Genomic DNA, 13,030 nt, shown 5'->3' with positions numbered 1-13,030 from the left:
AATTTGTAACCTTCATACAGAAAACACTATTGAACACAACATGTAGAACAAAATTAATCTTTCTTTAAGTCTTACCAGTAAAACTATTATTCTTTATCTACTACTTTGATCTCCAAATTTATAAAATTTAGCTGTTCGAGCTAGAAAGGAATTCAGAGGTCAAGAAATCTGAAATGGTTGTAAGAGTGTTGTAGGGTAAGCTGTGCCGAGAAATAGTAGTTAAGAAAAAATTCAATACGTTGCACCATTTCCGAGTTTATTAACATTGAAATTAGACAATCAGGCCGTTGCGCGAGCAAACGTATTCGCCGTTTGTTTTCGTAAAATCGAACGACACAAGAACTGAACTTGGTACGGTAACAAAGATCGAACCCAAGGGAAAGGCTGAGCAGTCTTGCGCGCTATCATCTACGCTAATTGTATATGACACTACTTGTATCTGGCGCTCCGCCTGAAGTTTCGTGCCCAACAACCTGATTGACTAATTTCAACTCAAAGTACCGTAGCTCGGAAACAGTTCAACGTATATACTTTTTTTCTTAACAATTATTTCTCAGTAGAAGCCTACCCTGCAATACCCTTACAAGCCTTTCAGACTGTTTCTGCAACCCTCTATAGGAAACACAGGTTAAATGGGAAAGCGCATCTATTAGAAATATATCATAAACATTTGAGCAATGTCATAATTTAGACTTTCTCCGCGAATCTTCTCGCGTTATCAGCCGAGTCAAAGCGTCGTTCTGCAACAACGTTTCAAGAAATTTTCTACTTGTCATCTTCAGGCGAAGTGTCGCGTTCGTGTCATTTCCTGCCGAAAATCAGTATCTCCACGACTGAATGCGGGGCGATACGCGACCTGCGAGAAGACGAAGATACGGTCGTCCTGGCGGCAGACAAAGGCAATGTGACGGTACTGCTACGATCAGTTGACTACTGGCAGAAGACTGAGATCCTTCTACAGAATCCAGCTTACAAACAAGTGAAGAGCAGATGTAATGGATTGCTCACGCGCAGCCTGCGATATGTAAGCTATAAGAGAATCTCAGACCAGAGAGCAGTGTTGGCTGCATTAGGAACTGTGTGTCAGTAGGAGTAAGCAGTAGCTAGCGGTCTGGTGTATGGAGTTGGCTGGGCCGGTCGTGGGGAGCGATGGCGGTGCCTGAGCGATGTAGTATAAGGTAAAAGCAGCCTCGCGCATGTGTACTATTGTTATATCAAGTCCCATGTAAATGTTTAAAAAATCTCTTGATAATAATCTTTCTTTTAAAAATTAACTTTTGACAATCGTGCATCTCAGTTTAAAGAATTTACTAATTTCTCCAATCCATGGTCATCCCGATTATTGTAAAGAAAAATCAGTTGTTTCTTTTTATGCATGACAAATCTATCGGCCAGCATTGCACTGGGCTGTGCCAGAAAAATTTCTTATAGGAGCAGATATATACGCGTTATCCGGCGACCGTATTTAGGTAAGTATTTTCAATTTATTCAGTATGATCTTTCAGGGCCATGACGCAGCACTGCTGTGTCCAAAAATTACCAGTTTAAATTCACAGTCAATTATTGAAAGGTTATAAGTGAGCCACAATTTTATTGAGAGGTTAGTCACGTTGTTATTGTGAGGTTACGGAATAATAAACTGTTGGGAGATTACGCTAAATGTGAACGTTATACCTATTTTTTCTGTTGGGAGGTTACAAAGGGCCCTACATCAGCTGCTAAACAACTCAGGAATGGACAAGGATATGGTTAGAAGACTGTATCCCAGAGCTATGATATCGTCACGCTTGTACGGACTTCCAGATATATACAAGAAGAGAGTTCCACTACGTCCAATAGCGGACACAATAAATTCACCAACTTATGGAATTGCCAAACACGTGGCGCAGTTATTGAAGCCTCTCGTGGGTCATTGTCCCCATCATGTCAAAAACTCGACAGATTTTGTGAAGATACTTCAAGAGACGTCTGGACAAAGATGACATCGTGGTCAGAGGCAAATTCTACCAACAGTTAGACGTAATAGCCATGGGTCCCCCCTGCCGCCATGTATCGCAAACCTGTAGATGGAATTCTTTGAAAAAACGGCTCTCGAAACGACGCGTGTGAAACCGAAGGTGTTCTACCGCTATATGGACGAAACGTTCGTGATTTTGCCGCATGGCCAAGAAAGTCTACAAGAATTTCTTAACTGCTTCAACGGCATACATTACAATATTAAACTCACCATGGAGGTGGAACAAAACGGATGTCAGTTTTTCCTCGATATTATGATAAAGAAGGAGACTGATGGCACGTTAGCCCATTCTGTTTAGAGGAAGAAGACAACCCGACCTGTACCTTAACGCCAATAGCTGCCACCATCCCACACGACACAAATCCGTGCTCACCACACTGCTGCAAAAAGCACGAGACATATGCGACAAGGATAATCTAGTTTCCGAAGTGCAGAACTTGACGAAAAATGTTTCGCAGGAACGGCTATGCTGAGACGCAGATAAGACGCGCTTTCCAACTGAGCAAGAAGACGAGAGAAGACGTAAGCGACGAAGACAGTAAGCGCTTGGCGTTCCCTCCGTATGCTGGGCCGCCCACGGCAAAGATTGCCAGGATATTAGAATAGAGCACATTAAAACCAGCTGTCGCGCATCAGTCAAAGTCAAGAATATGCTGGGCTCAGTGAAGGGCAAATTAGGAATACAGACAGCTGGAGTCTACAGCATCAGCTGCGAGTGTGGCAAACAGTACTTCGGTCAGACTCAGTGATGTGAATCGCAGTGCTGGTCAGAACACGTGAGGTGCGTTCGCCTAGGGCAAGCGGAGAAACCTGCAGTGGCGGAATACAGTCTCAACGAAAACCATATGTTTCATCTCGAACAAACAAAGCTGGTATGCAGGGCCAGCGGGTTCTGGGATTCGGTTTTTAAAGAAGCTGTGTAGATACGAGTCCATTATAATCTTGTCAACCGAGATAGCGGTTTCCAACTTAGCACAGCGTGGTATGAGTCGATAACAGAAATACGACAAGAACGCTCGACTGCGAAACCGGCGAAGGCAGGGCCAGGACGCAGGAAGCCCCACCATCACCGGCCGCCACGTCCACCCCCCCCCCCCCCCCCAAAATCCCGCCCCGTGGACCGCAACTCCCCTACCGGAGGCGCGTGATTGCCGCTGCCGTCGAAGACGAGGCAGAGGAGCCTGCGGTCCAGCATCTATAAAACACGGAGAGGACACGAACCCGACACTATACCTGAAGTTGACAAGTAGGAAACTATCTGGAAAACGTTGCAGCAGAACGACGGCTTGACTCAGCTAAATTCAGCAGTGCTTTACTAAAAGTATCCATAACGAGAAATGTACCTTTTGAAAGACAAATATAGGTCATTATACTGTGTGTGCTTCAATGTATAACGAGGCATAAGCCAGAGAGATAAGAGATATATAAAATATGGTTTAAAAATAATAGGTATAATGTAAAGAAAAAACCTATATTTAATTGAAACGTATACGAAAAAATTGTGAGAGGAAACGTAAATCTATTTTGGATATAAATAGAAAATGGAAATGAAATGATTGTGAAAACAAACATCCATTGTTTGGTCTCCTGGATGGGGGGATCAGCAGAACTTGGAATCAGAGCTCAAAAAAGAACTGCAGGGGAAGGATATTGGACAACAAAAAATTTTCTTTTGTGACCAAAAGAACAAAATTGGCAGAAACAGAAAAAAAATGTGTGAAACAACATAGATAGTAGAAACTCAATAATAGGTAAAACAATGAAAAAAATAAAAAAGGGAGGGCTGCTATGAAACCAGTTACGTAAGATAATATGAATATTAAATACCATAATTTTGACAAAGTTCTGTTAAAATTACGTATCCCACTATAGATAATTCAATATAAACTAATAAAAACATGGCTATATAAGTAAATATAGTAGTGTTCAGATAACAATTAAGATTGGGGCATCAATTAGTTGTGGTTATTAAGAAGAGAAAGAAATAGTCAGTGGACGAGTAAATGTTGATAGAAGTTTTTTAAAATTGGCTCTGAGCACTATGGGACTTAACTTCTGAGGTCATCAGTCCCCTAGAACCTAGAACAACTTAAACCTAACTAACCTAAGGACATCACACACATCCATGCCCGAGGCAGGATTCGAATCTGCGACCGTAGCGGTCACGCGCTTCCAAACTGAAGCGCTTGGAACCGCACGGCCACACCGCCCGGCAATGTTGATAGAAGTTTGGAGAGAGCATAGCAAACAAGAGATGAAAGGGAGAAACAAGTTAAAAAATGCCTAGCCGAGAGAACTATTGAGAATAAGACTGGTATGTTGTTTACCTGGATGCTGCTGACATTTGAACAGCGATATTTCTCCAAACCGGAGAAAAGCGTTAAGTGCAGATGTGCCCAAGTTTGCTAGCATATCAGGCTATCAGAAAGATTGTCTTATGTAAATGTATCTGCATCAATTATTTTGAATAAAGTTGCATATTTGAGACACCGCACAAACCCTGGCGCAAATTCGAATTGTTTTGCAACAGGTGCTCACAGTGAATCGTAAATTTAATCGAATAAAACATTCAAAACTGAGAAGTGTGGTAGAGAAAATGAGTCCGAAAAATCAAGTGTGATCGTGAGAAACAAGAAATGCTGATGTGGGAATAACACGTATTTACAGTCAAGAAGGTCAGTAAAAAGATGTGGAAGAATGCACCCACAGGGAGACACGAGGTGAGTTGACCGATCCTCCTTCCACATACTCACAAACTGACTTGCACACATATGTAGATATATTTACACATGTACGCACAGCATTCAGCATACCGGATTTGATCAAGAAGGAACAAACTATGAGTATCAATTTTGTTTGCAGTCACTTCACACTCACCCACGTGGAAACCGAAGACAGGTTTAAAGCAAAGTGAACGAACCGTTCTGTGTCGCCCTGTACTGCTCGTCGTAGAGGTGCCAGACGCGCGCGTGCGCCTTGACCAGTGTGTGGGTCGCCAGGTAGTCGCCGACGCCCGTCGCCGGAATGCCGGGCGGCATGCCGGGGATGGCGTAGCCCCAGACGATGATGGCGGGCTCGTTGAACGTGATCCACCACTTCACCTGCCCACCCAGAGACACTCGTGAGGCGAGGGCGCCGCAGGGGAGCTACGAGCGCTGCCTCACGCGAACTTACCCTGTCTCCGTAATTGTCGAAGAGCAGCTTGGCGTAGTCCGCGAAGTAGTCGACCATGATCTCGTTAACCCACCCACCGAGGTACTGCAGCGCTTGGGGAAGGTCCCAGTGGTACATCGTCACCTGTAGCAAAAGTGCGTTTCTCCAATTATCAGGTAGAAAGCTCCCTTCACAGTCAATTGTCAGTTTTATAAATGTAAGTTCATTTCTGAGATGTTAGCACTGTCTCTGTTCTGCATTAACGACCACGTCCAATCCTGTAATTTAGGAACACAGTTGATGTAACAGTTATTTCGATGCATCTATGCCAGAGGCTCCTGCAATGGGCAGACATGCAGAATCCATAAATGTTTCAAATACCACTTTCAACGCAAAATTACGGTTTTTTAAAGGGCACAAGTATACTTCTGAGGAAATGAAAACCAGAGGTGCAGGTAGTGATGACGGACTTGTTTCACTGTTGGAAACCTCGTACCTCCTGAAACACATAGACTTTAAAGGATGGTAATGGCACATCAGTTTCTGCCGCGGTATGCAGCACCACGACAAAAACAGTGTCATCGCTTCCATTATTTAAAGTATTTCACAAGATATAAGGTTTAGAGCACTGAAAACAAGTTTGAAATGACTACTAACTGTACCTCTGTGTTGTGTACATAGTTCCGCATAGTCAGCTTTCCCACTAGAGCGCGCCCGGCTAAGCACAACAGCGCAGGCGCAGCGCTCGTCTGTCTCTGCACTACGTGATGGCGCTGCCGTAGAGACGATCCGCGTATTAATATGTAACGCAGCCAATGAGATCGCTGCTAACATAGAACCTTTTCTCCTGGCAGATCACACTCGCGCAGTGATTCATGAACGCGCGAGGTATTATAACGAGTGTACAGGCCTCCGATCAGTCAGTCTGCATTAGTCTGCATTTATCTGCACCTGTCTGTACCAGTCTACATTAGTCTGTACCAGTCTATAGTCAAGTTTCAGTCTGCGCCTAATAAGATTGTCGTATTCCTGTACATAGCCATGAAGATAAATGTATAGACACTTTGTCAAGTATCAGAGATATGTGAGAATAAGATTAACGTACCAAGACCAAAGGAATTTCAGATTGTCAATTGTAAATAGCATCCAGAATCAAGTAATTTTATGCTTGTTATTATTTTAATAAATGTGTGTGAAAATTAATCAAGTTCTGTTTAAAGTTGGTCACCGTCAATCTGCTACTCTAAGTGTGCAAGTGGCATTTCTATCGTCTGACCTAACGGCAAAAGATAAACACGCCACGATAAGACCACGAGACATATTGCTGACACTCGCCTACTTCGTTAGAGTGATGAGTCAAATAATCTGATGGTGTACCAAAGATCTTACAGTACGCACAGCATACTCTGATTTTCATTTTGGTAGAAAAAATGAACATGTACCATTTAAAAAAGCATAACTTTCGTGTTGAAAATGATATTTGTTTACTTGTATTGTAGAGACTGTTCCTGACGACTATAAGAGTCCCTAACATAGTTGCATCCCTGGCCAACTGCATTTTTCACATTTTGTTTCATTTCAGAAATATCCTATGACGTGGCAAATTTATGTGATACACCCTATATATTTGATGTCTCACATAAAACTTGTACCGCAGATATTACGGACTTGGAAAGTGCTTTTGATATATCGTTTTCACGAATGGAAATCGGAAATTTGTGGTAAGTTCCTATGGGAGCAAACTGCTGAAGTCATCGGTTAGGTTAGGTTAGTGTTGTTTTAACGTCCCGTCGACAACGAGGTCATTAGAGACGGAGCGCAAGCTCGGGTTAGTGAAGGATGCGGAAGGAAATCGGCCGTGCCCTTTCAAAGGAACCATCCCGGCATTTGCCTGAAACGATTTAGGGAAATCACGGAAAACATAAATCAGGATGGCTGGAGACGGGATTGAACCGTCGTCCTCCCGAATGCGAGTCCAGTGTGCTAACCACTGCGCCACCTCGCTCGGTGCTGAAGTCATCGGTCCGTAGTCAATCTAGTAGTTAATCTAACTGAAACTAACTTACGCTAAGGACAACACATACACCCATGCCCGAAGGGGGACTCGAACCTTCGAAGGAGGCCAAGGCGCCTTAGAGCGCGCGGCTACCCTGCGCGGCTCACAGAATAGATTGGTAGTCAGGGGCGCTATCTGTCTGAGGTTCACCGAGGACATACTGTGATGGAAAGACCTTTCTGGTGTTCGAGGAGTGCTGTGGTGAATGCCTTCAACACGTGGCAAAACCAAGGTGAAACCATGTCTAGAGGTTGGGCGGCCACTACTCATTACAGATGAAATGAGTCATGCGGCGAACTGTGGCGGAACTAACACCGGACATTAATTCTGGGCAGAGTACAAGAGTGTCTGACCACACAGTGCAGCGAACACACCTGACGATAGGGCTCCGCAGCCGACGATCGATGCATGTGCCAATGTTAACACCACGACATCAGTAACTACGACTGAAATGTGCACGTCATCATCGAGACTGGTCTCGGCACAGTGGTAGAACGCTGCACGGTCTTCTTCATCATGCCGATTCGGGGGCGCGAATCCGTCGTCTTCCAGGGGTACAGCTCCTCGACACCTGTACTGCGGTACGGAGACAAGCTGATGGCGGCTCCATTACGCTCCGGTAAACACTGATGTGAGCATTCACGGGTATAGTGGAGCTCGTGCAAGGCACCATGACGGCCAAGGAGTATCGTACAATGGTTGTAGACCACTACAGTCCTTCATGGCGATCATGTTTCCCGACGGCAGTGACATTTTTCAACAGGATAATTCTCCATGTCTCAAGACCAGGCGTTTGGTGGAGTCATTCGGGGAACACAGTGGCAGGTTCCAGTTGATGTGCTGGGCCCCCAACTCGTCAGATGTGAATCCGATCGAACACATCTTGGATGTGATTGAATGTGACATGAGGACTCCTAGTCCCTCTCACGGGAATTAAGTGAGTTGTGTGTGCAGATGTGGTGGCAACTTCTTCCAGAGACCTGCCAAGGCCTCATTGTTCCCATGCCACGAGGCGTCGCCGTTTTTATGCGTCCCAAAGGTGGACATACCGGCATTCAGGTAGGTGAACATAATGTATATGGCGTCCTAAGAAAACGCCAATAAACTTTAGGGACAGATTCCTTACACAAAAACAATAAATGTCTAGTAAACAAGGGCTCTAAAGTGCTTACCTAGTGAATTATGAGAACTATGGGCACTTGTTCAGGAGTAGAGTCGGTTCATATTAACGACGAGGAGCAAGTGCTCATAGCTCGTAAAGTATGCGTTTTAGACCGATGTTTACTAGACATTTACTGCTTTGGTCAATACGACCTGCGCCAAAAATATGGAAAGGAAAGACCTTGACATGGAAAAAGGAGTCGGTAATACGTCCTTTTTATATATTTTATGGTACATGTTACAGGTTCCCCGTATCCTGATCTATTATTTTGCGTTGATCTCAAGACATTTGTTGCTGTTAGAACGCAGACCTCATCTGTTGCAGTGGACTTTATTTGAACACATACCCTTCCCATCAATGTAATTCATAATGAAGGATATGTGAATAGCTGTTTGTACAGCATCATCATCATCATCATCATCATTTAAGACTGATTATGCCTTTCGGCGTTCAGTCTGGAGCATAGCCCCCTTATAAAATTCCATCATGATCCCCTATTCAGTGCTAACATTGGTTCCTCTTCTGATGTTAAACCTATTACTTCAAAATCATTCTTATCCGAATCCAGGTACCTTCTCCTTGGTCTGCCCCGACTCCTCCTACCCTCTACTGCTGAACCCATGAGTCTCTTGGTAACATTGCTTCTCCCATGCGTGTAACATGACCCCACCATCTAAGCCTGTTCGCCATGACTGCTACATCTATAGAGTTCATTCCCAGTTTTTCTTTGATTTCCTCATTGTGGACACCCTCCTGCCATTGTTCCCATATACTAGTAGCTGCAATCATCCTAGCTACTTTCATATCCGTAACCTCAACCTTGTTGATAAGGTAACCTGAATCCACCCAGCTTTCGCTCCCATACAACAAAGTTGGTCGAAAGATTGAACGGTGCACAGATAACTTAGTCTTGGTACTGACTTCCTTCTTGCAGAAGAGAATAGATCGTAGCTGAGCGCTCACTACATTAGCTTTGCTACACCTCGCTTCCAGTTCTTTCACTATTTTGCCATCCTGTGAGAATATGCATCCTAAGTACTTGAAACCGTCCACCTGTTCTAACTTTGTTCCTCCTATTTGACACTCAATCCGTTTATATTTCTTTCCCACTGACATTACTTTCGTTTTGGAGATGCTAATCTTCATACCATAGTCCTTACATTCCTGATCTAACTCTGAAATATTACTTTGCAAACTTTCAATCGAATCTGCCATCACAACTAAGTCATCCACATATGCAAGACTGCTTATTTTGTGTTCACATATCTTAATCTCACCCAGCCAGTCTATTGTTTTCAACATATGATCCATAAATAATATGAACAGCAGTAGAGACAGGTTGTAGCCTTGTCTTCCTCCTAGGAACCCGGTCATATGCCTTTTCTAGATCTATAAAGCATAGATACAATTCCCTGTTCCACTCATAACACTTCTCCATTATTTGCCAAAAGCTAAAGATCTGGTCCTGACAGCCTCTAAGAGGCCTAAACCCACACTGATTTTCATCCAATTGGTCCTCAACTAATACTTTCAACAATACCTGAGAAGATTTTACCCACAACGCTGATTAAAGAGATACCTCTGTAGTTGTTACAATATTTTCTGTTTCCATGTTTAAAGATTCGTGTGATTACTGCTTTTGTCTAGTCTGATGGAACCTGTCCCGAATCCCACGCCATTTCAATTATCCTGTGTAGCCATTTAAGACCTGACATTCCACTGTATTTGATGAGTTCCGACTTAATTTCATCCACCCCAGCTGCTTTATTGCACTGCAATCTATTGACCATTTTCTCCACTTCCTCAAATGTGATCCTATTTCCATCATCATTCCTATCCCATTCTACCTCGAAATCTGAAACGTTACTGATCGCATTTTCACCTACATTGGGCAACTCTTCAAAATATTCCCTCCATCTGCCCAAGGCATCCACAGATTCACCAGCAGTTTTCCTGACCTTTCCAAAATACTTGTTATTTCCTTCTTACCTCCCTGTCGAAGACCACTAATTACACTACAGAATGGTTTTCCAGCGCGCTTGACCCATAGTCTCCAACCTGTTTCCAAAGTCTTCCCAAGATTTCTTCTTGGATGCTGCAATTATCTGTTTGGCTTTGTTTCTTTCTTCAACATAACTTTCTCTGTCTACCTGAGTTCTAGTATGTAGCCATTTTTGATACGCCTTCTTTTTCCTTTTACAGGCTGCCTTGACTGTGTCATTCCACCAAGCTGTTTGCTTCATCCTACTTTTACACACTACTGTTCCAAGACATTCTTTAGCCACTTCTAGTACTGTGTCCCTGTACCTTGTCCATTCCTTTTCCAATGACTGTAATTGACTACATTCAACTAACTGGTACCTTTCTGATATCGCTGTTATGTACTTGTGCCTGATTTCCTTATCCTGAAGTTTCTCCACTCTTATCCTCCTACATATGGACCTGACCTCCTGCACTTTCGGCCTCACAATCCCAATTTCACTGCAAATTAAACAATGATCAGTGTCATCAAAGAATCCACTGAATACACATGTGTCCCTCACAGCCTTCCTGAATTCCTGATCTGTTATTATATAGTCAATGACAGATCTGGTTCCCCTTCCTTCCCAAGTATACCGGTGAATGTTCTTATGTTTAAAAAAGGAGTTTGTGATTACTAAGCCCATACTGGCACAGAAATCCAAGAGTTGCTTCCCGTTCCTGTTGGCCTCCATATCCTCTCCAAATTTACCCATAACCTTTTCATACCCTTCTGTTCGATTTCCAATCCTGGCATTAAAATCACCCATGAGCAGAACACTGTCCTTGTCCTTTACTCTAACAACTACGTCACTGAGTGCCTCATAAAAACTATCCATCTTATCTTGATCTGTCCCTTCACAATGCGAATATACTGACACAATCCTAATTTTCTTGCTAGACACTGTCAAATCTATCCACATCAGTCGTTCGTTTACATACCTTATTGCAACTACGCTGGGTTCCATTTCTTTCCTGAAGTAAAGCCCTACACTCCATTGTGCTATTCCTGCTTTGGCTCCTGACAGGTAAACCTTGTATTCTCCCACTTCCTCTTCTTTCTCACCCCTTACTCGAATGTCACTAACAGTTGAAACGTCCAGCCCCATCTTACTTGCAGCCTCTACCAGCTCTACCTTCTTCCCAGAGTAGCCCCCATTGATATTAATAGCTCCCCATCTCATTATCATTTGTTTGCCAAGTCGTATCTTAGGAGTCCCTTGTTTGTCAGTTAGAGGTGGGACTCCGTCACCTCCATAGGTCCGAGGCATTTTGCTCTGATTGTTGCCAGCATCATATTTAAAGTACCAGGGAAGCAGGTTGCTAGCCTTACTTGCCCCGAGTCCCATTGGGTTTTACCCCTAACGGTTGAGGGACTAACCGGTGGATTTGGTAGTCTTTGACGTATGAGCTCAAAGGTGACCACGGCTCAGAATATGTCCGAGATGCCCAGCCTTATTCCAAAGTAACTGGTATCCTGACTGTCGGGACCACTTACTTGGCCACTCATACGTTGCCCGTGTTCATGAACTAGGACATGACTACAGGAACCCACACCACGAACCCACTGTTTGTACAGGTTTTACAAAAATAAAGAACAGTGTTACAAATTCAATTATGTCTGCAGTGAAATACAATACTGATAACCGAATGTATTTCGTTAACGAGGAGCAGTCATAGGGTTTTACTTATCACCTCGAAAAAGTCAAGCTACGAGAGCGAAACTTGGTGTTACGCGTTATCTAAAAACTCACCCTTCCATGTGCGACATTTTTCCCAAGGACGGAGGCGTTTTTTTGATTGTTCAAGAAAATAAAAAATCGCTTCGTTATCATTTTGAATATACCTGCCACGCAACAGCTTCTTCATCCGAGGAAAGATGAAGAAAGTATTCTGTACCATTTCTTGGGAATACGGGCAATGAGGAAAACTTTGCTAGCCCCCAGAATCAGCATGTGCAGAATGCGCCGGGGCGTTTTTGTGGATCACAAACACCCCACCGAGTGAGGTACAGTGGATAGCATACTGGACTCGCATTCGCGTCCGACAATCCTGAGTTAGGTTTTCCGTGATTTCCTTAAATAGTTTCCGGCAAATGCAGGGATGGTTCCTTTGAAAGGGCACGGCCGATTTCCTTCCCCGTCCTTCCCTAATCGAATGGGACCGGTGACCTGACCGTTCGGTCCCCTCCCCCTAACCGTCCATCCAACCAACAAACACTCTCTTAGAGAGCTTAACAGCTCCACGTACCCTCGTCAGGAGATTTATATAGTACACAGCTATCACTGTTTGGTATTTACCGGCAAAATCTGTTAGCACCACTCCACGACTGTCCCGAAAGACGCTCAACATCACCTTGCCGATGATGGTCGGGCATTCACTGCAATGGTGACTCGACTCGACATGTTTATACTGTTTGCTTCGTTCGTTGTCCTCAGGATGACAGCAATACAAGCAGGATTCATCCACGGTGATTAGGTGGTTAGACAAGTCAACTGCACTGTCCTGACACAACTGCTACATTTCCGGTGCTGTCTCGGGTCTTATGGCTCTTTGCATAAGTGTCTGCATTTCCCTATTTTACTAGGGCGCGCTCATAAGTAATGGCTCCCAATCTTTTATT

The 13,030-nt window shown here is 43.8% G+C and overlaps 1 pseudogene; it reads right to left on the bottom strand.

The window, feature by feature from the left end:
* Positions 1 to 13,030, bottom strand: part of LOC126413270 (myrosinase 1-like) — a 277,606-nt pseudogene that overhangs the window by 63,580 nt on the left and 200,996 nt on the right.

This window comes from Schistocerca serialis, chromosome 7, assembly GCF_023864345.2.
Source record: "Schistocerca serialis cubense isolate TAMUIC-IGC-003099 chromosome 7, iqSchSeri2.2, whole genome shotgun sequence".
Classification (NCBI taxonomy): Eukaryota; Metazoa; Arthropoda; class Insecta; order Orthoptera; family Acrididae; genus Schistocerca; species Schistocerca serialis.
Note: the sequence above shows the minus strand (reverse complement) of the source record. Positions and strands in the feature narration are given on the sequence as shown.